The 23,936-nt window shown below is 47.4% G+C and overlaps 1 long non-coding RNA gene across 2 annotated transcripts; it reads right to left on the reverse strand.

Annotated features, from left to right (window-relative positions):
• Positions 1-420: 420 nt before the first annotated feature.
• On the reverse strand, positions 421-23,662 carry LOC143831175 (uncharacterized). 2 transcript variants are annotated; one of them, XR_013228755.1, is made up of 4 exons: positions 23,518-23,662; positions 5,716-5,895; positions 2,972-3,041; positions 421-947 (listed from the first exon to the last, which is right to left on the reverse strand). It is a non-coding gene; the product is annotated as an uncharacterized LOC143831175 (long non-coding RNA). The 2 variants fall into 2 exon arrangements; XR_013228756.1 differs by lacking the exon at positions 23,518-23,662 and adding an exon at positions 23,344-23,360.
• Between the last annotated feature and the right edge of the window lie 274 nt (positions 23,663-23,936).

The following is a 23,936-nucleotide window of genomic DNA, read 5'->3' on the forward strand; positions in this document are numbered from 1 at the left end:
TCAGTTTTGCCTATGTTTCTGCTAGATGTCTTTGCTTGAGAATAAAAAAAACTTTCCAAAATAAGTTTTCTTGCTGTGAGGCTCCCCCTTGCTCTGGTGTACAGCTGGCCTCACATACTAGCTCTACTACACCTACCCTCGTGCAATGGTTATGGCTCCCTTCAAACTTGAATGCATGGAGAGGCCTTCCACTAATTAGGAGTCAGTCTCATAGGGACCACGACCATTCTTCAGTGTTGCAGCAACAATAAAGCCTCAGAGTCCTTTCAACAAGCTCCACGTTTAACCGTTTATTGTGCACATCACATACATTTGTTGTTCTTTCTCTGCTTTCCCCACGAACCTCGCCCCACCTTCTTCTATTCCCTTTCAACAGCCCTCCCCAGACCTCCTCCTCTTCCCCACCCCCCTGCATCCCAATGTGCTCTGCCCCTGTCAACCCATTGGCTGCTGGCAGGACGTCCACTGGCTTGGAACCAGCCTGCAACATCATCTCGCACGAGACATGGCTCTGCCCCAAGCCCCGCAGTCCGGCTGATGATCTGCTCATTCGCCGCAGCATCGACCCGCCCCTGGTTCCCGGGTGCAGCTGGCTCCTGCGTCTTGATCATCACGGGCTCTGAAGGCAACTACACAACACCAGTGCATGGGGAAAGTGGCAGACCACCCGCAGCCAACATAGGAAGCTGCTGGCCCAGCTCAGGTAGCTCTGCAGACCCACTTTGAAGGACAGACAATACGGGGAGGGGGTGACAGGCTACCCACGAGACCCGAGGGAGATCGATAGTCCTTCTCCTGTAAGTCCATAGTCTCGCCCTGGCAGACAGGTGGATCCGGACATGCCTCCTCCAAGCGATGAATTGGTCTCCTTACCATCATTCTTGAACCAACGGGACAAACAATCGGCATTAATGTGGTCCTTCCCCGGCTGATGATGAATGGAGAACCTGAAAGATAAAAGAGAGACATCGAAGGACCCTAGAATTATGATCCTTCACATGTTGCATCCACAACAATAGGTCGTGAACGACCGCCAGCTCAAATGGATTATTGGTGAGATAATACTTTAAAGCCCCAACCGCCCACTTGACAGCCAGGGCCTCTTTCTCCACAGTGGCGTATTTCTGTTTTTCAGGCAAGAGTTTCTGACTGAGGAACAGAATGGGATGTTCTCCATCACTATAGTTCTGGGATAAAACAACCCCCAGTCCCATCCCAGAGGCATCAGTTGGTACAATAAATGGTTTGGAGAAATCTGGATTTTGTAACACCAGCTCCCAGCCCAAGCTGTTAGTAAGCAGATAAAAAGCTCATTCCATATCTGGGGACCAGCACAATTTCACCGGGTGTCCTTTCCGCAGACAGTCTGTAAGAGGCCCAGCAAGCATCGCAAATTGTGGGATAAGCCAGCTATAGTATCCTACCAGTCCCAGGAAGTGCCACAATAGATTCTTATTCCATGGTGAAGCATGTTTGAATAGAAATTACCTTGTCTGGCAAAGGCCGAATTTGTCCGTGCCCCACCACGAAGCCCAAATACTGCAGCTGAAATCAACCCCACTAACTTTTTCGCGGATTAGCATGTAAGCCGGCTCGCTGCAAGGCCTGCAACATCATTTGCACACGGGTAATATGCTCTTCCCAGGAAGCACTGAAGATGATAATATCGTCTATAAAAGCCATGGCAAAGGCGGTACACTGTATTAACACCCGATCCACCAATTGTTGAAAGGTCGCTGCTGCTCCATGTAGTCCAAAAGGCATTCTCTTAAACTGAAAAAGCCCTTGGGGAGTGGCAAAAGGAGTCTTCTGCCCGTCTTGTTTAGCTACCAATACATGCCAGTACCCTTTTGTTAAATCGATAGCAGTAAGATATCGAGCTGCCCCGAACTGATCAACCAAAATTTGTGCTCAGGGCATGGGGTACGCATCAAACTTTGCTACCTTGTTCACCCCCCTGTAATCCACACAAAATCAGGCTTTGGCACTAAGACAAGGGAGCTGTGCCACTCACTACAGGATGGCTTGATAACGTCTAACTTCAGAATATCTTGGACCTCTCATTCTACAGCTTTTCACTGTTTTCAAGGTAGAGGCCTCCATGGGTTTCGAACCAAGACTCTGGGTTTGGTCATAATATAGTGAGTGGCAAGGTAAGTCCAGGGTGTTGTGAGAAAACAGATGCCCACGGAGCTATCACCAGCTGCAAGATCTCCTTTTGCTCCGATGTTAGCTCAGGGTCCATCTGGGGGGACGGGTTTCCAAATCATGTCCCTGGCTAGTCCCGTGGGTGACATCACTGACTCTACTACCACCTACCCTTGAGCAGCGGTTACAGCTCACTTCCAACTTCCAACTTGAAGGCGTGAAGTGGTCTTACACTAATTAGTAGTCCATCACATAGGGACCACGCCCCTTCTTCAGCATTGCAGCAACAATAAAGCTGAGGCTTTATTGTCCTTTCAACAAGCTCCATATTTAGCTATTCATTGTGCACACCACATACATTTGTTGTTCTTTCTCCGCTTTCCCCTCGAACCTTGCCCCACCTTCTTCCATTCCCTTTCACCACCCCCTCCCCAGACCTCCTCCTCTTACCCACCCCGTGCGTCCCAACATGCTCTGCCCCTGTCGACCCATTGGCCGCTGGCAGGACGTCCACCAGCTTGGAACCAGCCCGCAGCGTCATCTCCCACGAGACATGGCTCCTCCCCAAGCCCCGCAGTCCGGCCGATGATCTGCTCATTCGCCACAGCATTGACCCGCCCCTGGTTCCCGGGAAGCCGCTGGCCTGGCTCAGGTAGCTCCGCAGACCCACTTTGAAGGACGGACGATACGGGGAGGGGGTGACGGGCTACCCACGACACCCGATGGAGATCGATAGTCCTTCTCCCATAAGTCCACAGTCTCGCCCTGGCAGACGGGCGGGTCCAGACAATCCCCCCCCCAAATGATGAATTGGTCTCCTCACCATCATTCTCGAACCAACGGGACAGTCGGCATTGATGTGGTCCTTCCCCGGCCAAGGACGGATGGAGAACCTGAAAGATAAGAGAGAGACATACCATCGAAGGACCCTAGAATTATGATCCTTCATACATTGCATCCACAACAATGGGGCGTGATTGGCCACCATCTCAAATCACACTGCTGACACAGAGGTAACCATTTTAGTTGCCAGAGTTTTAACTAAGATGTTTTTATAATATGCTGCCTACCTTGTATTTTATCTTTTATATTTTACTTAATCATTTTAAGATCTGTTCGGTTATGTAACCCCATGGCCTATTTTATTATTTTGTTGAAATTTTAAACCCTATTTTTATATGTTTTATACATATTTTATGCTAATAAAAGGTTACTGACTGACTGACTGACCCATGTTCAATGTATGGTCTACTAAGACTCCTAGATCCTTTTCGTACGTGCTACTGCCAAGACAAGTCTCTCCCATCTTATATTGGTGTATTTGGTTTTTCCTACCTAAATGCAGAAGTTTACATTTGTTCCTATTGAACTTCATTTTATTCAGTTTAGCCCACTTCTCGAGCCTATCAAGATCATCCTGTATTCTGATGCTGTCTTCAGTTGTGTTTGCTAACCCTCCCAGTTTAGTATCGTCTGCAGATTTAATAAGTATCCCCTCTAATCCCTTATCCAAACAATTTATAAATATGTTGAACAACACAGATCTTTGGGGTGCTCCACTTGTCCCTCTTTTCCAAGAAGATGCTGAAGCATTAACAAGTACCCTCTGGGTATGATTTGTCAACCAGTTATTGATCCAACTGACAGAATTAGGATACATACCGCATTTTACCAACTTGTGAACAAGAATATCAGATGGAACCTTATCAAATGCTTTACTGAAATCCAGATAAACTATGTCCACAGCATTCACCTCATCCAGCAAGGTAGTCACTTTCTCGAAAAAAGAGATATGGTTGGTCTGACATGACTTGTTCTTGTGAAATCCATGCTGAGTCTTAGAAATCACAGCTCTCATTTCCAGCTGTTCAAGGACTGAGTGTTTGATTATTTGTTCTAGTAATTTGCCAGCTACAGATGTCAAGCTGATGGATCGATAATTACCCGGATCCTCCTTTTTCCCTTTCTTGAAGATGGGGACAACATTTGCCCATCTCCAATCATCTGGCACCTCACCTGTTCTCCAAGAAGTGTCAAAAATAATGGTCAGAGGTTAAGAGATGACATCTGCAAGTTCTTTTAGTACCCTTGGAAGCACTTCATCTGGCCCAGAAGACTTTGTTTCATGTAAAGAAACTAGGTGTTTGTGAACTGCTCCAACAGTGATCCTAGGCCACCATTCCCGTCCCCTGTGTTGTGTTAAGTTTTTGCCACATTGATCACTATTTCCCTCACAAGAGAAATAGGAGTTAAGCAGTTCAGCCCTCTCTTCATTATCTATTATAATTTCACTTTCTTGTCCTCGCAGTGGTCCTATGGTGTCCCTATTCTTTTTCTTGTTAAGAAGCCTTTTTTGTTATTATTTATTTATTATTTATTTATTTAGATTTATATACCGCCCTCCCCGAAGGCTCAGGGCGGTTTACATTAAAACTAGTCAACGATACATGAAACAGAAATGTATGTTTATGTTTATGTTTATGTTTAACATTTCTTGCTAGCCTAAGCTCATATTGAGCTTTAGCTTTTCTAACACTCCCCCTGCAATTACTGTTTATTTGTTTATAATCCTTGGTAATAAGGCCTTCCTTCCATTTCCTAAATGACACTTTTTTATTCCTCAAATCATTTGACAGCTGCTTATGGAGCCAACTTGGCTTCCTTAGGCTCCTTCCATCTTTTCTTCTCAAGGGAATTGTTTGTGATTGAGCCTTCAGTATTTCACTTTTAAGAAGCTCCCAGCCTTCTTGGGACTCCCATCTCTTTAAGTCCTTCTGATCATGGGACTCTATGCAACATACCTTTAAGTCTGTGAAAATCAGCTTTCCTGAAGTCCAGTCTATACTTACTACTACGTAAAAGTTTTCTCTTTCCCACAATTGAAAATTCCAAAAGCACATGGTCACTGCTACCAAGTGTGCCCACTACTTCCACCTCATCTACCAGTTCTTCCCTATTGATGAGAATCAAGTCTAAAATAGCAGAGCCCCTGGTTCCCCTCTCTACTTTCTGGGAAATGAAGTTGTCAGCAAGACAAGTTAATAATTTAACGGAGTTTGCATTTTTAGCAGAGTTGATCTTCCAACAGATATCTGGGTAATTGAAGTCACCCACGACCACTGATGCCCCCTTTTTTGAAAATTGTGTAATTTGGTCTACCAGTATCTCATTCAAGTCCTTGGACTGGCTTTCTGGCAGACCCCCACAATAATACCACTCTCATTTCCTACTCCTTTTATATTTACCCACATATACTCAACTGAACTTTCATGCTTGGTACCTGTATTTCTTCACAAGTATAAAGATTCCTAACTTATATAGCTATACCTCCCCCCTTCTTTTCTTGTCTGTCCCTTCTGAATAGATTGTACCCCAAATTGATTTACTTTGATACTGAACTGAACTGAAGAATGTACAGACTGAATGTTTTTCAGTTCTTCAAGGAAATTTTGCTATCAATTAAATATTTTCAATGAAGGAATAAACTGTGACAATTTTATGAATTATTTGTTGTTCATTGTTACAAGAACAAATTACTGCCACACAGCATTTCTCTTTGTTTCCTACCTGGAGCCTGGCATCCCTGTACCTGCAAGGGATCCAAAGCCAGAGAGTCCAACCTTCCAAGTAGTCCTTTCTTCAGTTGTCATTGCAGAGTCCTCCTTCCAAAACAGCCATTTTCCACTGGCGAGCTGATCTCTAGAGTCTGTAGATGACCTCCAATTCCAGGAGATTTCTAGGCTGCACCTGGAGGTTGGTGATCCTTGGGTTAGAAATGGTTCTTGAGGTTTAGAGGCAGGACCTCAAGGGTCTGGGGTACAGGATAAGTAGTAAAGGCTGTCCATCAGCCCCCTGGGATCCAGCTTGGCCTCTTCCTGCCTGCTTTCCTCCCTCCCTCCTATGATATATACTTTTGCCAAGTTGCCAGCCCCTAGGAAGGCCACAGTTGTTACCCTGGGTGCAATGGGTTTTGCCTCTACTTCATTATAATTTGTTTTTGCAAGTGTGGATGAATGTTATTTCTAACCTCCTCACAATTTTAGTCTGCCAGCCAAGCTATTGAAAATAAGTGAGATGTGTACTGTATCACATCCATATTTCCTGGTACCCATTTTTTGCAAGCAGTATCCTGATTTGTATGCCTCTTCCTTGGCTGCTGTTACTGGCGATGTTGCTTTGATGGAACACAGAGTGAAGCGAAGCAAGGTAAGTGCAGATGCTGCGTAGGACTGTCTACAAAGAGGAGGGGATGGTGACATCAGTAGGAGGTGAAATTGCATGCCAGGAACAATCAGTTCTGTGTCAAATTGGGACACTGCATTTATGAATGGAAACCTCTGCATATTATACAGAGTATATTTGAAAGTGAAGAGAAATGAGGAAATATGAGTCCTTCTTGCTAGTTGAGAGCCAGCATGGTGTAATGGTTAGTGGTGACCTTTGATCTGGAGTACCAGGTTTGATCCCCCACTCCTCCACATGCAGCCAGCTGGGTGACCTGTACCACACAGGTGGGATACAAAAAACCAGCTACTTCTCTTCTGCTTCTATAATGAGTTAGTCTTTTATATTAGAAAGTATAAAGTTATCATCCAATTTAGCACTACTGGCTGTATAAATAAAATATAGGATAGTTGTATAGATTTTGGTGAACCCATTTCACTGCAAGCATTTAATATATACAGCTACAGTGGAAACAACATTCAAAATGATACTACTTCACCCCAAATATCCCTAAAGTCTTTTCTTTTTTTTCTCTCTGCTCTCAATTCAAGAAGGACTCATATTTCCTCATTTCTGATGTTTGCTGATGTATTTTCCCTTTATTTTTTACACTGTTTTCGGCCGAAAATCGGGCCCGTGAGGGGGGGGGATTTTTTTTTCACTCGGGGGGAGCGTGGCAACGATGAAACAACAGCTCAAACACAGCTGCCAGCTGGATGGATCTCTCTGTTGCAACAAATCAACACATATTTGTTGCAATGGGTGTGTGTTTTTTTAAAAAAAAACCTTTCTTAAAGGGAAAGGGGCTGTTTGGGAGCGTGCTAACGGCTGCCCATTGGCTGCTTGACGGCCAGGGGCGGGACGAGCTCGGCAATAGCACTTCCTTTCTAGCGATTTTTGCTGAGACCGGAAGCTTGTGGGAAACGATGGAAACGCAACTGGATTCCACTACAAAGTCAGGTATGCATAATGACGAATTCCACTATTTTAAATGGCGATTTTTCGTTCAGCAAACAATTTGCTACAAGGATCCCGGTGCAGAAAGCCCCTCACTAAATACATCATTGTTTTTCTGATCTCTGCACAGAAGAGTGAATTTACTCCGCAATACTGATTTTGCTCTGCATGGTGAATTGCCTCTTTGGTGCTTTAAGCATCTATAAAGCGTTGTTTCTGAAACCGATTACTTTCTCTACTGCCTATATCAGATGCACTATTAGTCATGCAGAGAAGCTCCTTTAGTTATGCAGATTAGTAACTGCATTAGAGAACAAAGCAGAGTTGGCAAAATTACAGGGGGCAAGGCTATGAATTGTTCCATGCAGAAAGCATTTCAACATAGTATTTCAACAGACTATATTCAATGCAGAACAATGATTGTAGTATAATAAAGCGGTCTAAACTGGTTATTTTTAAAACTTTATTATTTGGCTCCATGCAAAATACCTCCATGATGGACAGATCATAGCTGAGAGCTCTGACAAAAGGTAATCCACTGGAGAAGGAAATGGCAAACCACTCCAGTATCTTTGCCATGAAAACTCCAGGGACAGTTCCAAAAGGCAAAATGATATGACGCTGGAAGATGAGCCCCTCAGGTCGGAAGATGTCAAATATGCTACTGGGGATGAGCAGACGGCTAGTACGAGTAGCTCCAGAATGAATGAAGCGACTGGGATAAAGCTGAAAGGACACTCAGCTATTCCCTATTCCAGAGAATAACTAGAAGAGATAACAGTGAAAACAGAAGAAAACAATAGAATAGGGAGGACCAGAGATCTTTTCAAGAAAATTGGAGATATGGAGAGAACATTTCATGCAAAGATGGGTATGATAAGGGACCAAAATGGTAGGGAGAAGTAGAGGAGATTAAAAAGGGTGGCCAAATTATACAGAAGAACTATACAAGAGCGAGCTTGGGGGAGGGAGTACTCCCTCACCACGAGGGAGTAGTCACTAACCTGGAGCCCGACATCCTGGAATGTGAAGTCAAATGGGCCTTAGGAGGTGGAGGTGACAGCATTCCAGTTGAAGTATTCCAAATCTTAAAAGACAAAGCAGTAAAAGTGCTACACTCAATATACCAGCAAATTTGGAAAACTCAACAGTGGCCACAGGATTAGAAAAGGTCAGTTTACATTCCAATCCCAAAGAAAGGCAATGTCAAAGAATGTTCAAATTACCGCACCATTGCACTCATTTCTAATGCTAGCAAATTTATGCTCAAAATCCTACAAGCTAGGCTCCAGCAATATGTGGACCAAGAACTTCCTGAAGTACAGTCAGGATGTTGAAGAGACAAAGTAACTAGAGATCAAATTGCTAACATACACTGGATCATAGAGAAAGCTAGGGAGTTCCAGAAGAACATCTACTTCTGCTTCATTGTCTATGCTAAAGCCTTTGATTGTGTGGAGCACAACAAATTGTGGCAAGTTCTTAAAGAGATGGGAATATCAGAGAATCTTATCTGTCTCTTGAGAAACCTATATGCAGGTCAAGAAGCAACAGTGAGAACCGGGCATGGAATCATTGATTGGTTCAAAATTGAGAAAGGACTCTCGCCTTGCCTATATAACTTATATGAGGAGCACATCATGAGAAAGGCGGGGTTAGATGAGTCACAAATTGGGATTAAGATGCAGGAAGAAATGTCAACAACTTCAGATATGCAGATGATACCACTCTAATGGCAGAAAGTGAAAAGGAACTAAAGAGCCTGTTGATGCGGATGAAGGAGGAGAGTGGTAAAGTTGGCTCGAAACTCAACATCAAGAAAACGAAGATCATGGCATCCGGCCCTCTCAGTTCCTGGCAAATAGATGGAGAAGAAATGGAGATAGTGACGATTTTATTTTCCTGGGCTCCAATATCACTGCAGATGGGGACTGCAGCAAAGTCAAGGCTATGGTCTTCCCAGTTACAATGTATGGCTTTGAAAGTTGGACCATGAGGAAGGCCAAGCGTCAAAGAATTGAGGCTTTTGAACTCTGGTGCTGGAGAAGGCGAACAAACCAGTCAGTTCTAGAGGAGATCAGCCCTGACTGCTCCTTAGAAAGTCAGATCCTGAAGATGAAACTGAAATACTTTGGCCACCTTATGAGATGGAAGGACTCACTGGATAGGAGTCTAATGCTGGGAGCAATTGAGGGCAAAAGAAGAAGGGGACAACAGAGAATGAGGTGGCTGGATGGAGTCACTGAAGCAGTTGGTGCAAGCTTAAATGGACTCTGGGGAATGGTGGAGGACAGGAAGGCCTGGAGGATCATTGTCCATGGGGTCACTATGGGTTGGACACAACTTCATAGAATTATAGAATCATAGAATAATAGAGTTGGAAGGGGCCTCATGGGATCATCTAGTCCAACCCCCTGCACTATGCAGGACACTCACAACCCAATCGCTCATCTATTGTAATCTGCTACTCCTTTGCCTTCACAGAATCAGCCTCTCTGTCAGATAGCTATCTAGCCTCTGTTTAAATATTTCCAAAGATGGAGAACCCACCACCTCCTGAGGAAGCCTGTTCCACTGAGAAACCGCTCTAACTGTCAGGAACTTCTTCTGGATGTTTAGATGGAATTTCTTTTGAATTAATTTCATCCCATTTGTTCTGGTCTGTCACTCTGCTGCAAGAGAGAACAATTCTGCTCCATTCTCCATATGGCACCCATGGTAGAGGACAGGAAGGCCTGGAGGATCATTGTCCATGGCGTCATGATTGGTCATACATGACTTATCAACAAGGCTAAAGCTATGCTGTCATATGTTGGTAGGAAACCCTGCCAAAACCACACCAATGCCATGCCACTGTCCGCGACCCATTGATGGGGGATGAGGGAAGGAGGTGTTTTTGGACCGGAGGAATGTCAGGATCAGTCCCCTGCTCTCTGCCATGTTTGATTCCACCAAACCTGAGAGACTCCATCTTTGTGTGCTGTGCTCTTGCTGCCTTTCCCATGTAACCAAAATGCTTATGGCTCTGTAGTATCTCTTTGATCCCCCCCCCTTCCTTTGATCCCTTCGCTTTCACACTGCAAGTTCTCCCTGCTGTGATACATTGTTACCAGTGTCCCTGTAAACATCTTATCTGCAGCTTGGGGCGCCGGGCTGACCAAGGCCTTGCTAACTTGGACACTTTGGCAGGAAGCCTGGGATGGCACCTGGGTGGGGGATGACACCCTCCCCTTGGGAATGGGTTTGGTTTAGGCGGGAGAATTGTATTGATAACTGCTTGCCTCCCCGATATCGAACAGTCTTGACTTCAGATGTTGTATTTATTTATTTTATTTATATACCACCCTCCCCCGAAGGCTCAGGGCGGATTACAGGAAACAGGGAATAGGTACAGGTAACATAAGGAAACACATGTGACAACAGCCATAACAATACAGCAATAATAACTCCAACATGATAACAGCAGTAATAATAAGATAGAACTGCAAAGGAGCCTCAGCTCAATTATTACTGGGACCCAGTGCGTTAGGTAGATTAGTGGCGGGGGGGGGGGTGGCTGAGGGCCAATTGGAAGCGATGGTCCAGGTCAACTTCAACCAAATGCCTGGTGGAGGAGATTCCTTTTGCAGGCCCTGCAGAACTGTTTGGGTTCCATCAGTGTTCAGTTTAAGTGTTCAAATCTACTTCCAGTTAAAGCTTCCTTTCTATAGAAGCCTGATTGTGAGTTTTGTCTGCCCTTGACAGTAAGTCAAGACTCACAACGCCTTTCCTCCATACCGATGGCCGAGTTCCGAGGGGGCACCTTCCTTACCGGCCTCCTGAAAGAGGAGACGGAAGCTATTGGTGCCCAAGGAGGGGAAACCGACCCGGTCGAGCCTGTCAGACCGGGGAGACATGATACTCACCCCCCTTGGAGCGCGAGCCTGGACAGGCACGCAGGCACCATTTCGGTCCGGGATGGCGCGGGCACTCGAAGGTCCCAGCCCCGCGCCCCGATTCTTCCTGGAGCAGCATGTCACGGACCAGCGCCGGACCTCCCGGTACGATGACCCCATGGTGCGGATCGAGTGGGGACCCGCCTATCCGAGAAGGGTGCCCAACCAAGAAGCATCCTGGAGCATGATGGAGGTTTTTGATCTCCACAATCGTGTGGGACGACTGGGAGAATGGCTTACTAGGGTTACTGGCAAGCTGGGCAAGGAATTGCAACAAGCGGCTCGTTTCTTTCTGGATGAAATGTACCGGCCGGTATTGATTCCAGAAGAAGGGACTAGCCTCGCCCTCCCACCGTCTGGCCCTTGGGAGGGCGAAGGAGCGGTTGGTGCTCCGCGCCCCGAGGGATGCCTGCCTCGGGGGCAACTGCTACCGGGAGATGGAATGGGGCCCCGAGAGCCTCACCAGCGGCCGCCCCTGGGAGATGGAGCCAGGCCCAAAGAACCGCGGCCACTGCCGCCCCAAGGGGAAAGGGCCGGACCCAGGGAGCTGAAAGGGCTTGCTGCCCTGCTTCCTCCCATGCCACCGGACGGGGCAGCGTGGGGTGGATGGCTGGCCAACCCAGCCACCAGACCCCAGCTGCCACCGCAGCTCAGAGGAGCAGAGATCCGCTGCCTGTACAGGTTCAAAACCCGTTTTGCTGGGGATCCTGATACGTTCTCCGGGTTCCTGTTCCACCTCCATGCCTACATGATGGAGGTGGGGTTCATGTTCCAGAATGACACCGAACGCATTCGCTTTGTCGGCGATTGCATGGACGGGGAGGTCGCCAAGTGGTTCGTTGACCTGTACAGATATGCGCCAGTGGAGGTGCGCAGTTATGATCGTTTCATGCACTGCATGAGAGAACGGTTCAAGGACCCTTTTGAGGTGGAAATGGAGGAGGCCAGCCTACGATCAATAAAGTAGGGTGCCTTGTCGGTGAGCCAGTACACCAGGGAGTTCTGGAAGCTGGCAGTGGCAGTTTCACATTGGGGAGAAGCCAAGCATGTACATGCCTCTCGAGAGGGGCTGCGCAAGGATCTGGCACAAAAATGCCTGCACCTGGACGACCCCGAGACGATCATGGGCTGGGCGCACCTGGCCAGGGAAGTGGAAAGGCGTCTGCATGTGGCAGCCGAGCTGGGAGGTGAGAAGCCAAAGATTCCACCCAAAACATCCACCCCAAAGAAAGTGACAGCCCCAAAGACCCCCAGAGTGGATGCAGCTGAACCCAACAGGCATTGGGAGAAGGGTCTTTGCTTGGGATATGGTGGCCAAGGCCACTTCCTTGCGCAGTGCCCCTCCAAGAAGCAGTCGCCCACCTATGGTGACAAGCCGTCCAGCAAAGCTGCGGCCGCCAAGCCTGCCGCTGGAGCACCCAAGTGAAAAGCACCCGCCAAGAAAACTGTCTGCGCCCTGCTCACTCCCATAGGCGAACCTGTGCCGTTTGACACCGCCTCAGACAGCGGGGCGGAGGAGGAGGGCGCCTCAGGCGAGCCGTCGGGAAACGAGGAAGACCTGCTGTGAAGAAGCAGGTCCCGGGCAGGGGCAAGTGTTCGGTGAGTGCTCCCCCCCTAATCTTCCTCCCAGTGACTTCAACAACAATAACAAGCCTTTAATAGCATATAAAAGTACAATATAAGAAGGGAAAGTGCAAAAGGATCCACTGCTAGTGAGAACAAAGGCAGAGATCATGCTTTAGACATAATACATTCACGATTTTTCATGGCAAGATGTAAAAACTTTGCTACTGGTTCAATTATATCAGGGTTCTGGGATGTCAAAAGAAACTGAGTCTTTCGTTCATCCGAATGCCATTCTCTTTTACACAGCAGTGAGTTAAGAAATTTGGCTCAGATTGAAGAATAAAATGGACAATGGAAGAAAACGTGTGTAATTGATTCTATACAGCATTGTCCACATGGGCACAACCTAGCTGAATACGGGATCTGTTGAAATCTCCCATATAGAACAGCAGAAGGTAGAGCGTTAGTTCTAGCTAACATGAATGCTCTACGCTGTTGTGGGATGATTAGATGGTAGAAGTACGCAGCTAGGGGCTGAGAGCTTGGTGAGATCCCCAAGCTCAATGGCGAGCAAACGTTTCTAGCTTTACTGATAAGTTCCTGCAGTTCTACGTCTAACAGTCTGCGTTTAATTAAATTAAATGCAGTCTTTTCAAATATCAGATACAAGGATTCTAAAGATATCCCTATAGATTTAATTTTCCCTCAATGTGTCCTAACCAAGTAGGTGACTCATGTTCAGATAGCATGATGGAAATTAGACTATTGGGGTCAGATCTAAAATGAATGCAAAGCCAGAACTTGATTGTTAACAACCATGCTCTGGTTTCCAATAGTCTTTGGCTGGTTTCTAGACATAGGACTGCGTAAGAGACACAGTTCGGGGTCCCAAGGATTTTACAAAGGAAGACAGATTGGAGACTTTCGACTGCTTGGTTAAAAGTGTTGATCCAAATAGGGATGCCATAGAACAGTTGGGCACTTAGTTTCCCATTGAATACTTTGAGGGCTACTGGCACGTACTGGTTACCCCTGGTGTAGAAGAAATGTGTAATTGCCAGGGCACTAGTTTTTGCAGATGTGATTGCATATTTCCTCTGTGTAGCCCCATTTGCTTTATGGTGAAAAAATATTCCCAGGTATTTGAAGCTTTTAACCTATTCAATGTTGTTACCTCTTACATTCCATTCAAGAGGCTTCCAAGGCTTTCCAAAAACCACAATTTTTGACTTCTCAAAGTTCAGAGCAAGTTTGTTTACTTCACAGAAGTCCAGGAATTGAACCAGTAAGCGTTTTAAGCCAATTTGTGAATGGGAAAGCACTACCGCATCATCTGCGTATAAAAGCAGTGGGATGTGAAGAGAACCAATTTTGGGGCTATGGCCAGAATTGGGGGATAAGGACGGAGCAAGGTCATTTATAAAAAGGTTAAATAGGAGGGGAGCCAAAATGCATCCTTGTTTTACCCTTTTGTTGATTGGTATTTTAGGAGGAAGACTCCCAAGGGGGGTGAGTTTGATTTGGCAACAGGTAGAAGAATAGAGTTTCCTTATAAGATATAGGAGCCTTTTATCTATCTTCAACAGCTTACCCCAGAGAAGATCTCTAGGGATAGAATCAAAGGCCCCCTTAAGGTCCAGAAAAGCTGCAAAGAGCTTTGGACCCTCTTTCTTACTATATTTGTTGACAAGGTGGGCAAGGATGGTGCAATGATTAAGGGAGGATTTCCCTTGACAGAATCCAACCTGCTCAGGGCCTAGAATCTTTTCCTTAGTCAACCACAAGGTAAGTTTGTTTGATAGGAGTTTGGCATATAGCTTCCCAACAATAGAGAGAAGGTTGATGGGTCTATAATTGGTTGGGAGTGAGCGGTCACCCTTTTAAAATACTGGAACAAGGATTGCATTTGTCCATGAGTCAGGCATTAAGCCTGTTTTGTTGATTACAGTAAAGAGAGCAGCCAAGAGAGGAGCCCACCAGTCTGGGAAGGTTTTAAGCAGCTCAGGATGGATCGCATCAGGTCCTGGTGCTTTTCTAGGCTGATCAATACAAGCCCTGACTTCATCAGGCATCACTGGGGCCCAGTCTGGGATATCTGACAGGTTGATCTCGGGGAGGCTACAGGAGCTTACTCTGTCCTCATGGAATAGGTTTAAGAAATATTCATACCAAGTAAGGGAGGGGATGAAGTTTGTTAAAGAAGATTTCTCATGAAAGGCTCCTGAAACTAGGACCCAGAATTGTCTTGTCTTGTTGGTAATTGTAGCCTGCACAAGTTGTTCCCATTGTTTTTTAATATAATCACTTTGCTTTTTCTTTGTTAGTTGATATAATTGATTTTTCAAATGGAAATATTCTGCAGGCATAAGCTTAGCATCCCAGTTACTTTGTCTGTGCCAAAAACGGGGAAGAAGGTGGGGGTCCAGAGTATCGGGGTGGACTCGGGGTGTACAAAAACTTTGATTAATCCCCCGTTGGCTAAGACATTGGGGGTGGGAAAAGTGCCCCTGACTAAACCCCTCCGCTTTACCCAGATGGATGGGAAGTACGTTCCGGGGGGAAGGAAGGGGTGAGCAAGACACTCCTGCTAGAGATGGATGTGGCTGAGCATTGGGCAAAGATCCAACCAGTGGTGGCACCCAGCTCGGCTTTCCCATGCGTACTGGAGCTGGAATGGCTGCGAAAGCACAACCCCAGCATGAAATGGAGCTCGGGGACTGTACGGTTTTTAGAACCAGGGTGTGAGGAAAACCACCACCCAGTCAAAAAGGGGCCCCCAAAGCCACCTAGGGATGAGACCACCGCCCTGGCTAGGGTGGGTCCCAAAGGCTTACCCAAAGAGTATTGGGATTTGCAGGATATTGGGATTTGCAGGATGTGTTCGCTGAAAAGGAATGCGATCAACTGCCCCCCCCCATAAGACAGACAGACTGTGCAATTGAGTTGAAGCCGGGGAAACCCCTCCCATGGGCCAAGCTGTACTCCATGAGCCTGAGGGAGATGTAGGAGCTCTGGGCATTTCTTGATAAGTATTTGGCTCGCGGCTTCATTCGCCCCGCCACCTCCCCGATGGCAGCCCCCGTCTTGTTTGTAAAAAAGAAAGACGAATCCCTGCGCCTGTGCATGGACAACAGGGGTTTAAATACGGTTTCCACTTGCAACGCCTGCCCCTTGCCTTTAATCAAAGATTTGTTGGGTCACCTGGGGCGAGCCCGCATTTTTACAAAGTTGGACTTGAGGGAAGCATACTACTGGGTCTGGATTAAGGCAGGGCACGAATATTTGACTGCTTTTAACACCCCACTGGGGCAATTTGAGTAAACCGTCATGCTGTTCGGCCTCGCTGGCGCTCTAGGCATGTTCGTGAGTGTAATTAATGAGGTCATGCATGACCTGTTGTACAAGGGTGCCCTGGTTTATTTGGATGATATTTTGCTGTATTCAGAGGACCCAGCGAAACACGTGTCTTTGGTGCGCGAAGTCCTGCGCCGCTTCCAGGCTCACCATCTCTATGTTAACTTTCTAAGTGTGAGTTCCATCAAGATGCCGTAGAATTTTTAGGCTATTGTGTTTCGTGTTCTGGGATTGAAATGGACCCCGGGAAGTTCTGGGATTTGTTGGCATGGGAGCCCCCGTGCATGTGGAAACAGCTGCAAAGTTTCTTAGGATTCGCCAACTTCTACCGTTCATTCATCCCCAATTTTGCCAAGGTGGCCCTCCCGTTGACTGACCAAAGGGGGTGGGAAGCAGGCGACTAAGCCTAGTGCGCCTCTGGCATGGTCTGACCAGTGCCAGGCAGCGTTTGACCTCCTTAAAGCCCTGTTTACCACCAAACATGTTTTGGCCCATGCGGACCCCCGCAAACCCTTCACAGTACAAGTAGACTCCTCGGATGTGGCAATGGGGGCGGTGATCCTCCAAGAGGGGCGAGGGGGAAAGTTGCACCCTTTCGCGTACATTTCAAGAAAATTTTCAGGGCCTGAAACGAATTGCGTGATTTGGGAAAAGGAAGCGGCGGTGGTGAAGCTCGCACTGGCAACCTGGCGGCACTGGCTGGAAGGGGAAGGTTTTTCTGTTCGTTGTCTGGACGGACCACAAAAACCTGCAAGCCCTAAAGCAGCCCTGGTCCCTGTCTGCAAAACAGATGCGCTGGGCGGAGTTTTTCTCTCGCTTCAACTTCACTCTAAAGCATCTTCCTTGGCAAAATGAATTTTTTGGCCGATGTGCTATCGCGCCTCCCCCAATATGACTGTAAACGCGATCAATTGGTCGACACTGTGTTCACCCCCTCCCAACTGGGCCTGACCATGATGACACGTAACAAGACTAAGGGGGGAGGGCACTTCCCCGGAGATGGGTCAAGAAGGATGTGTGGCTGGACTCTGAGTTCGCCAGCCTCTGGCCTACTCTTATAGAAAAGGAGGGTTTGTTTTTTAAGAACGACCGGTTGTTTGACCCTGCGGCGGCGCGGAAAGACATTTTAAAACTGTGCCATGATTCTAAGTCCATGGGGCATTTTGGTTTTGTGAAAACGCTGCACCTGGTGCGCAGGCATTACTAGTGGCCCATCTTGAGGAATGATGTGGAGCTTTACATTCAGGGTTGTCCTGTGTGCCTTACTTCTAAACCTTTGGGGGGCAAACGGAAGGGACTGTTACAACCCTTGCCCACACCTGCGGGTTTGTGGAAGGAGATTACAATGGAATTTATCACTGACCTTCCACCCAGCCATGGGAAAACAGTGGTCTGGGTGGTGGTGGATGCTTTTTCCAAGGAAGTCCACTTCATCCTGTGCTCGGGATTGCTGTCCGCACCGAAACTGGCCTACTTATTCATTGAACATGTGTATCGCCTACACGGGATCCCGGGGAGGTTCCTGATGGAATGGGGCCCCCAGTTCGTTGCCAAGTTCTGGCGGGAGCTTTTGAGACTTTTAGGGGTGGAGCAGGTGCTTACATCTGGCTATCACCCAGAGACAAATGGCCAGACTGAACGGGTGAACCAGACCCTAGAACAGTATTTGCGATGTTTTATTAACCACCAGCAGATGGACTGGGTCTCCCTCCTCCCCCTGACAGTGTTTGCCTACAACAACGGGGTCCATGCCTCCACAGGGGTGTTTCCGTTTAAGGCCCCAGTCGATTTGACTGCAGTGCCCACCTGGGAGATCTCTTCCCCTGATGCCCCGGACATTCAGAAATGGGCTAGTGGGATCTCAAGGGCCTGGCCGGATATTGGAAGTGCCTGGAGGAGGCCAAGCGGGTGTATAAGGTTCAGGCTGACAAAAAGCGGGTGGATGCCCCAGCCTGGGCAGTTGGGGATCTGGCTTATTTGTCCACAAAGAACCTGCGGTACCACTAGCCCTTGCGGAAACTGGGGCCTAAATTCGTGGGGCCTTTCCCTGTGAAAAGACTGATAAATGCAATGACTGTCCCTACCTAAGACTTATAGACATGTGCACCCCGTTTTTCATTCCAGCTTGCTGAAAAGTACCCCGTCCCCGGATGACTGGCACCCGGCTACAGCTGCCCCAATCCCTGTCTACGTGGACAAGGACATGCACTATGAAGTTAACAAGATCCTGGACTCTCGCTGGCACAAAGGGAAACTTCAGTACTTGGTGGACTGGAAAGAATTCCCCATGGGGTACAGGGAATGGGTGGAGGCTGGGGATGTCCGGGCTCCAAAGTTATTGCGGGATTTTCATCGGGAGTTCCCCCACTATCCGCGACCCATTGATGGGGGATGAGGGAAGAAGGTGTTTTTGGACCGGAGGAATGTCAGGATCAGTCCCCTGCTCTCTGCCATGTTTGATTCCACCGAACCTGAGAGACTCCATCTTTGTGTGCTGTGCTCTTGCTGCCTTTCCCATGAAACCAAAATGCTTATGGCTTTGTAGTATCTCTTTGATCCCCCCTTCCTTTGATCCCTTCGCTTTCACACTGCAAGTTCTCCCTGCTGTGATACATTGTTACCAGTGTCCCTGTAAACATCTTATCTGCAGCTTGGGGTACCGGGCTGACCAAGGCCATGCTAACTTAGACACTTTGGCAGGAAGCCTGGGATGGCACCTGGGTGGGGATGACACCCTTCCCTTGGGAACAGGTCTGGTTTAGGCAGGAGAATTGTATTGATAACTGCTTGCCTCCCCGATATCGGACAGTCTTGACTTCAGATGTTTAAGTATTCAGATCTACTTCCAATTAAAGCATTCTTTCTATAGAAGCCTGATTGTGAGTTTTGTCTGCCCTTGACAGCGATGGATTGGACACAACTTTGCAATTAACAACAGCATCCAACCAAAACTCAAATGAAAACTCAATATGTTTTTCAAAGTTGAGGTTTTATGAAATTCACACATGTACAGAAGATAAATCCTTTTCTATTAGACAGTGTGGCAAGAAATAATAATGATACTTATTGGTGTAGTTGTCAAGAGTGTTGGCCTCTAATCTAGAGAATTGGATTTGATTCCCCACTCTTCCATATGCAGCCAACTGGGTGATCTTGGGCCAGTCTCAGTTCTCTCAGAGCTCTCTCATCCTCTCCTACCTCACAAAGTGTCTGTTGTGGTTGGAGGAAGGGTAAGTGATTCTACATTGCTTTGAGATTCCATCAGGTAATAAAAAGGAGTACAAAATATAAGCTCTTCTTCAAATAGACTAGTGGTTGTCAACTCTGGCGTCGTGACCCCATTTGGGGTCACCTGGCTCCTTCTCTAGGGTCCTCAGGTTCATTGGCGCTGCGGTTGCGGCAGCGGCCATGGTTGCGCCGGCGGATGCGGTTGCGGCAGGTGGTAGTGGGCGGCAGGCAGCAGCAGCAGCCGGCGGAGGAGGAGCCATGGCAATGGCTGCCTCCATGCTGCCCCAACTGTTGTTGTCGTTGTTGTTGTTGTTGTTATTAGATTTATTTCCCGCCACTCCCTGGTAGGCTCATGGCGGGTAACAGTTATCTTTAAAATCCCCATTAAAACCCCATTAAAAGACATTAAAAATCATAACATGGCGGCAGCCAATCACAATCTACTCCCACCTGCCAAGGCGATAGAGAATTGGGGGAGATGATGTATACTTCAGACCCCCCCCGGGGGGGCAATGCTCTACCTCGCAGACCCCAGCCTCAACCATAAACCTGGCAGAAGAGCTCCGTTTTACAGGCCCTGCGGAAAGCTGACAAATCCCGCAGGGCCCATAGCTCACCTGGGAGCTCATTCCACCAGGTGGGGGCCAGGACTGAAAAAGCCCTGGCCCTGGTTTAGGCTAGGCGCGCTTCTCTAAGGCCGGGAACGACCAATAGATTTTTCCCCGCAGAGTGTAACGTCATACTGTCTGGGAAGTGGGGCTGAGAGCTCTGTGAGAACTGATAATGGCCCACAGTCACCCAGCAGGCCTCAGGTGTCTCTAAACTGTCTAAAATTGCCTTGCCTTCCTATTTCTGCCTCTCCCTTCCTCTCCCCATAACAGACACCCTGTCAGGGAAGTGGAGCTGAGAGCTCTGTGTGAACTGAGAATGTCTCACAGTCACCCAGCAAGCCTCAGGTGTCTCTAAGCAGTTTAAAAATACATTTCCTTCTTTTCCCCATAACAATCATCCTGTCAGGGAAGTGGGGCTGAGAGCTTTGTAAGACCTGGGAATGTCCTCACATGTCTCTTGGCAATTTAAAATTGCCTTCCCTTCCTCTCCCCATAATAGGCACATTGTGAGGGAGGCAGACGTAGGGGCCGGCCCAACCAGCGTTCGCTGGCAGGGGCTCCTGGGAATTGAAGTCCATGGACATCTGGAGAGCCGCAGTTTGACTAGCCCTGCTTTAGACATTTGAGAAATCTTGTTTGAGAAAATAGCAATATAATTTACCAATGAAGGCCACATCAAGAGCTGAAATGTGATTCGGATTGTAGCTTCCTTTCCTCACTGGGTGGGGTACATTTTCGTGTTGGGCTTTAAAAAACCAAAGAACCAGTGATTTATCATAATGAAAACAAGTTTCTAAAATTCTGTTGCCATGACCAAGTGTCTTTGTGTATTTTACTGTCTATGAATTATTAAAGGTAAAAGGTAAAGGTAAAGGTATCCCCTGTGCAAGCACCGAGTCATATCTGACCCTTGGGGTGACGCCCTCTAGCGTTTCCATGGCAGACTCGATACGGGGTGGTTTGCCAGTGCCTTCCCCAGTCATTACCGTTTACCCCCCAGCAGCAAGCTGGGTACTCATTTTACCGACCTCGGAAGGATGGAAGACTGAGTCAACCGTGAGCCAGCTGCTGGGATCGAACTCCCAGCCTCATGGAAAGAGCTTTCAGACTGCATGACTGCTGCCTTACCACTCTGCGCCACAAGAGGCTCTTCTATGATTAGTAGTGTCAGCTAATCACCATAGGGTGATGTACTAACAGCATGATAGGAAAGTTTGGATAGACAATGCCTGCCTCTGAGCATCCTTAGAGTGAAATTCTAATACTTTTCATCATGAGATATCTTCCTTAGATTATAGGTTTGTGTTCCTGATATATTTACTCAAATGATCAACCACTCACTGCCCATAGAGGGACACAGTATAAATGGACCATGTGTCTGAATTTATGGTAATTTGACCACATGTTGGTGCAACTGCATTCACACTGCATAGAGTTGCAAGGCCTTGCAATCTTGATAATTTCTGGAAATGGGACATGGGAAGAGGAAGCAGCATCCAGCATTAAATGGTGTTACAAACAAACCATGTACTGTCATACAATATTCTAGGAATGCCCCCTATTGCTATGGTAAAGACCAGAAAGATTGGGGAAATTCCTAGAGCACTGCAGACATTGTTGCTATGTCTGTGACATCATTTCCCCATTCATTAGCTTCTTCTGCAAGGGCAGGTAAGAGTGAGGAAGAGCTGGCAGGAGTGGAAGGTTGTCTACCACTATAGACAAACTGGTAAGCCTATATCACAATTCAGGCATTTTAATCTTGGGAGATGGGACAGAATCAGACTGATGGATGCTTGCAGACAATTTGCAAGAGAAACGGGTTTATGAGCAGCTGAACATTCTGCAGTACCTGGCACAGCATGGGAGGCATTCCTGCTGTCAACCACAAATTTTGAAGTCCATCTCAACTGGCCATTAATTTTGAAGGGTAAATAGAAATGTTTTCTAGTAGAGATGGTACCCACCATCAAAACTCGGAATGTGTATAGGAGGCCAGATAACAAGCCTTTATGAGTTGAGCCCAAATTATTCCTGAACATCACGTTTGCCAGGGTTTCTAAAAACCCAACAGCCACCCCCACCAATTTTCTCTGCCTTTCTCAAAACCCATCTTGGCTAAAGGTGGTAATGCAGCAAAGAGAAAAGGCATGGGTGGATATAGCAGAAAGAGAAGCCTCATCTTCCAGATATGGATTCTACTGCATCCTTCTGTGTATACTTGTTTGCCACTGAGGAAAATGACTTTTTATTGCTTTGTGGGCTCAAACTATTAAGCAGATAGGTATTGGATCTTTTCTACCAGTTTCACTAGCAGTCGTAGGTTTTTAGTATGTTGGAAAGAATCAAGGCATGTGTAAGCCTTAAACATGAGGCTTCTTTTGAACTCCTCCAAGTAGAGTTGCCAACCCCCAATTGGGACTGGAGGTTGGCAACTCTGCCTCCAAAGCAGCCTTTCCCCCCTGGGTCAGGCTGTCTGGAGAAAGGAATGCCTGGCTTGGAGTTCTAGAGACAAGGCCCCCTAGGCTTGGCCTTTCTGAGCTTTCTTGTGAAAAGCTATATAAATGTTTAAAAATAGGTAAGTTGCCGAAGCAGCAGGCATTGAACTCTCTGGCTCACTGCATAATTAGCTTCATTCTTCTGACCTTTCTCAGGGCACTCTGCAAAAAGCTTGTGTCCTTTCTGATCATTTTCCACCTATGTGTTCGATATTTCTCATATGAACAGGATAACAACAGTATCACATACACCTATATATTGTTGTTGTTGTTATGTGCGAAGTCGTGTCCGACCCATCGCGACCCCATGGACAATGATCCTCCAGGCCTTCCTGTCCTCTACCATTCCCCGGAATCCACACCTATATATATGTGGCAGCAATCAGCAAGACACTCCTTTTACCAATTAAATGAGGGCCAGTGCTGTTTTGTACACTGAGTATTGGATGATTAATGGAGGCACCTGGGTAGAAATCATTTATGTGCCTCAAAGCTTGATGGTTGACACTGTTAGATCATGGACAGCTGTGAATTTGTTAAATATATGTGTCATTGCCCCGTCTCCAGAGGGTGCCTCTGCACCACAGCCTGAGCTCATCCTGCCAGCTCCCTCGGAGGAAGAAGTGGAGGAGCTGGAGCAAAGCAGCAGGGTGCTGCTTAGAGAGGCAAGTCCCGATAGGGAGCCACAACCAGGTCCCAGCCGGACAAGCACCATGCCCTCTGCACCAGCATTACCTCAGCCTACAGCAACACCAAGTCCCGATAGGGAGCCACAACCAGGTCCCAGCCAGACAAGCACCATGCCCTCTGCACCAGCATTACCTCAGCCTGCAGCAACACCAAGTCCCGATAGGGAGCCACAACCAGGTCCCAGCCGGACAAGCACCATGCCCTCTGCACCAGCATTACCTCAGCCTGCAGCAACACCAAGTCCCGATAGGGAGCCACAACCAGGTCCCAGCCGGACAAGCACCATGCCCTCTGCACCAGCATTACCTCAGCCTGCAGCAACACCCCTGAACAGCCAAGACTCCTCTCCAGAGCGCAGGAGGGAATGCAGGAGGACAACGTTGGCAACACGCAGGCAAAGTGCTCAGCTTAGACTACAGCAACAGGCTAGGTTGGGTTCAGGTGGGGCTCATTCATCGGAGGAAGGCTGAGTGCCAGGTGCAGCCACTTGGTGTGACAGCTCAGCTTGTTCTTAAGCACAGCCAAGGTGCTTCCCAGTGTGGCTGCAACTTTGTGCACATGTCCACCCGTTGCTTTGACTGGTTTCCTGCTCCCTGACGCTTCAGCGAAGCTCTGCTTGACTGATTCCCGGCTTGACCCTGCTTCACCCGACTAGACTACACTTTGATTGAATGCTCCACAGATTCCCAGCTTGACCTTGATAAAGATAAACGACAACTCTTTCG

The sequence above is a fragment of the Paroedura picta genome, chromosome 3 (assembly GCF_049243985.1).
Source record: "Paroedura picta isolate Pp20150507F chromosome 3, Ppicta_v3.0, whole genome shotgun sequence".
NCBI lineage: Eukaryota > Metazoa > Chordata > Lepidosauria > Squamata > Gekkonidae > Paroedura > Paroedura picta.